This window comes from Oncorhynchus mykiss, unplaced genomic scaffold (genome assembly GCF_013265735.2).
Source record: "Oncorhynchus mykiss isolate Arlee unplaced genomic scaffold, USDA_OmykA_1.1 un_scaffold_698, whole genome shotgun sequence".
In the NCBI taxonomy this organism is placed as follows: domain Eukaryota; kingdom Metazoa; phylum Chordata; class Actinopteri; order Salmoniformes; family Salmonidae; genus Oncorhynchus; species Oncorhynchus mykiss.
This window is the reverse complement of record NW_023494145.1, coordinates 32501-37500: the sequence shown is the minus strand read 5'-3', so window position 1 is coordinate 37500 and position 5000 is coordinate 32501.

The window sequence follows — 5000 nt, the reverse complement described above, 5'->3', positions numbered from 1 at the left end:
AGTTCCATTTGGGTGACCAGGTGCACGCCGGCTTTTGGGTGACCAGGTGCACATGGTCCTTTGGGTGACCAGGTGCACGCCGGCCTTTGGGTGACCAGGTGCACACGGTTCTTTTGGGTGACCAGGTGCACATGGTCCTTTGGGTGACCAGGTGCACGCCGGCCTTTGGGTGACCAGGTGCACACGGTTCTTTTGGGTGACCAGGTGCACATGGTCCTTTGGGTGACCAGGTGCACGCCGGCCTTTGGGTGACCAGGTGCACATGGTCCTTTTGGGTGACCAGGTGCACATGGTCCTTTGGGTGACCAGGTGCACGCCGGCCTTTGGGTGACCAGGTGCACACGGTTCTTTTGGGTGACCAGGTGCACATGGTCCTTTGGGTGACCAGGTGCACGCCGGCCTTTGGGTGACCAGGTGCACATGGTCCTTTTGGGTGACCAGGTGCACATGGTCCTTTGGGTGACCAGGTGCACGCCGGCCTTTGGGTGACCAGGTGCACACGGTTCTTTTGGGTGACCAGGTGCACATGGTCCTTTGGGTGACCAGGTGCACGCCGGCCTTTGGGTGACCAGGTGCACATGGTCCTTTTGGGTGACCAGGTGCACATGGTCCTTTGGGTGACCAGGTGCACGCCGGCCTTTGGGTGACCAGGTGCACATGGTCCTTTGGGTGACCAGGTGCACGCCGGCCTTTGGGTGACCAGGTGCACATGGTCCTTTGGGTGACCAGGTGCACGCCGGCCTTTGGGTGACCAGGTGCACATGGTCCTTTTGGGTGACCAGGTGCACATGGTCCTTTGGGTGACCAGGTGCACGCCGGCCTTTGGGTGACCAGGTGCACATGGTCCTTTGGGTGACCAGGTGCACGCCGGCCTTTGGGTGACCAGGTGCACATGGTCCTTTGGGTGACCAGGTGCACGCCGGCCTTTGGGTGACCAGGTGCACATGGTCCTTTTGGGTGACCAGGTGCACATGGTCCTTTGGGTGACCAGGTGCACGCCGGCCTTTGGGTGACCAGGTGCACATGGTCCTTTTGGGTGACCAGGTGCACGCCGGCCTTTGGGTGACCAGGTGCACATGGTCCTTTTGGGTGACCAGGTGCACATGGTCCTTTGGGTGACCAGGTGCACGCCGGCCTTTGGGTGACCAGGTGCACACGGTCCTTTTGGGTGACCAGGTGCACGCCGGCCTTTGGGTGACCAGGTGCACATGGTCCTTTTGGGTGACCAGGTGCACGCCGGCCTTTGGGTGACCAGGTGCACGCCGGTCCTTTTGGGTGACCAGGTGCACAAGTTCCATTTGGGTGACCAGGTGCACGCGGTTCATAACAGCGCGGTTATCTGCTTTAATGTCCGAGGAGGGGTGCTTAAGTGTGGGTGCCCTGGTTCACCTGGTATGCGAGGTTGTGGAGGTGGGGGGGGTCCCCTGCTGGTATCATCCCCGAAATAGAGGGGTGATACCCGGGTGGTGAGTAAGGGCCTACAAGCCTGGAGGTCAATAGCTCCAGGGGGTAAGCTCTACTGTCATGTCCGTAAATAGAGTGGTGTTACCCGGGTTTTGAACCATATTTTAATTTTTGGGTTACCAGATGCACACGGGTCTTTTGGAAAACAATCACAATCTGCATCCATCGTAATATCTTAAACTGTATATAAAGCACCTAAGGACGGGCCTGACCGAGAGAGGGCCGTAGTAGGGTACTCCCCTAGCGGGCTATATCAATAGAATGACCGGTAAAATGATTTAAAACAGTTTTATAATTTTTGGGTTACCAGATGCACACGGGTCTTTTGGAAAACAATCACAATCTGCATCCATCGTAATATATGAAACTGTATATAAAGCACTGAAGGACGGCCCCGACCGAGACAGGGCCTTAGTGGGGTGCTCCCATAGCGGGCTATATCAATAGAATGACCGGTAAAAGTATTTGAAACCATATTTGATAATTTTGGGTTACCAGATGCACGTTTTCAATCACCAGTTGCACGGAGGATTAATAGCAATCTGCATCCATCGTGATTTCTTAAAGTGTGTAAAAAGCACCCAAGGACGGCCCTGACAGAGAGAGGGCCGTAGTGGGGCACTCCCCTAGCGGGCTATATCAATAGAATGACGGGTAAAAGTATTTAAAACCCTTTTATAATTTTTGGGTTACCAGATGCACGTTTTCAATCACCAGGTGCACGGAGGAAAATGAGCATTTGCATCCATAGTCATGTTTTAAACCGTCCATAAAGCACTCTTGGCCGGCCCCGGCAGAGAGAGAAAGAGATGGTGAAAAAAAAAAAAAATCATCATCAGACCTTCCATAAATAATTCGGGCCGGCCCCCATTGCTAAAGGTCCGTAGTAGGGTGCGCCATAAGCGGACATGAATAGATGGAACACCGCTAACCGCATAGAGAACCGTGTTTTGGGTGACCAGGTGCACGTTTTCAATCACCAGTTGCACATTTTCAATCACCAGTTGCACGGAGGATTAATAGCAATCTGCATCCATCGCGATTTCTTAAAGTGTCTATAAAGCACTCAGGACGGGCCCGACCGAGACAGGGCCTTAGTGGGGTGCTCCCATAGCGGGCAACAATGAGAGGGGTGCCTTTAAATTCATTTTGAACCATATTTGAAATTTTGGGTTACCAGATGCACGTTTTCAATCACCAGTTGCACGGAGGATTAATAGCAATCTGCATCCATCGTGATTTCTTAAAGTGTGTAAAAAGCACCCAAGGACGGCCCTGACAGAGAGAGGGCCGTAGTGGGGCACTCCCCTAGCGGGCTATATCAATAGAATGACGGGTAAAAGTATTTAAAACCCTTTTATAATTTTTGGGTTACCAGATGCACGTTTTCAATCACCAGGTGCACGGAGGAAAATGAGCATTTGCATCCATAGTCATGTTTTAAACCGTCCATAAAGCACTCTTGGCCGGCCCCGGCAGAGAGAGAAAGAGATGGTGAAAAAAAAAAAAAATCATCATCAGACCTTCCATAAATAATTCGGGCCGGCCCCCATTGCTAAAGGTCCGTAGTAGGGTGCGCCATAAGCGGACATGAATAGATGGAACACCGCTAACCGCATAGAGAACCGTGTTTTGGGTGACCAGGTGCACGTTTTCAATCACCAGTTGCACATTTTCAATCACCAGTTGCACGGAGGATTAATAGCAATCTGCATCCATCGCGATTTCTTAAAGTGTCTATAAAGCACTCAGGACGGGCCCGACCGAGACAGGGCCTTAGTGGGGTGCTCCCATAGCGGGCAACAATGAGAGGGGTGCCTTTAAATTCATTTTGAACCATATTTGAAATTTTGGGTTACCAGATGCACGTTTTCAATCACCAGTTGCACGGAGGATTAATAGCAATCTGCATCCATCGTGATTTCTTAAAGTGTGTAAAAAGCACCCAAGGACGGCCCTGACAGAGAGAGGGCCGTAGTGGGGCACTCCCCTAGCGGGCTATATCAATAGAATGACGGGTAAAAGTATTTAAAACCCTTTTATAATTTTTGGGTTACCAGATGCACGTTTTCAATCACCAGGTGCACGGAGGAAAATGAGCATTTGCATCCATAGTCATGTTTTAAACCGTCCATAAAGCACTCTTGGCCGGCCCCGGCAGAGAGAGAAAGAGATGGTGAAAAAAAAAAAAAATCATCATCAGACCTTCCATAAATAATTCGGGCCGGCCCCCATTGCTAAAGGTCCGTAGTAGGGTGCGCCATAAGCGGACATGAATAGATGGAACACCGCTAACCGCATAGAGAACCGTGTTTTGGGTGACCAGGTGCACGTTTTCAATCACCAGTTGCACATTTTCAATCACCAGTTGCACGGAGGATTAATAGCAATCTGCATCCATCGCGATTTCTTAAAGTGTCTATAAAGCACTCAGGACGGGCCCGACCGAGACAGGGCCTTAGTGGGGTGCTCCCATAGCGGGCAACAATGAGAGGGGTGCCTTTAAATTCATTTTGAACCATATTTGAAATTTTGGGTTACCAGATGCACGTTTTCAATCACCAGTTGCACGGAGGATTAATAGCAATCTGCATCCATCGTGATTTCTTAAAGTGTGTAAAAAGCACCCAAGGACGGCCCTGACAGAGAGAGGGCCGTAGTGGGGCACTCCCCTAGCGGGCTATATCAATAGAATGACGGGTAAAAGTATTTAAAACCCTTTTATAATTTTTGGGTTACCAGATGCACGTTTTCAATCACCAGGTGCACGGAGGAAAATGAGCATTTGCATCCATAGTCATGTTTTAAACCGTCCATAAAGCACTCTTGGCCGGCCCCGGCAGAGAGAGAAAGAGATGGTGAAAAAAAAAAAAAAATCATCATCAGACCTTCCATAAATAATTCGGGCCGGCCCCCATTGCTAAAGGTCCGTAGTAGGGTGCGCCATAAGCGGACATGAATAGATGGAACACCGCTAACCGCATAGAGAACCGTGTTTTGGGTGACCAGGTGCACGTTTTCAATCACCAGTTGCACATTTTCAATCACCAGTTGCACGGAGGATTAATAGCAATCTGCATCCATCGCGATTTCTTAAAGTGTCTATAAAGCACTCAGGACGGGCCCGACCGAGACAGGGCCTTAGTGGGGTGCTCCCATAGCGGGCAACAATGAGAGGGGTGCCTTTAAATTCATTTTGAACCATATTTGAAATTTTGGGTTACCAGATGCACGTTTTCAATCACCAGTTGCACGGAGGATTAATAGCAATCTGCATCCATCGTGATTTCTTAAAGTGTGTAAAAAGCACCCAAGGACGGCCCTGACAGAGAGAGGGCCGTAGTGGGGCACTCCCCTAGCGGGCTATATCAATAGAATGACGGGTAAAAGTATTTAAAACCCTTTTATAATTTTTGGGTTACCAGATGCACGTTTTCAATCACCAGGTGCACGGAGGAAAATGAGCATTTGCATCCATAGTCATGTTTTAAACCGTCCATAAAGCACTCTTGGCCGGCCCCGGCAGAGAGAGAAAG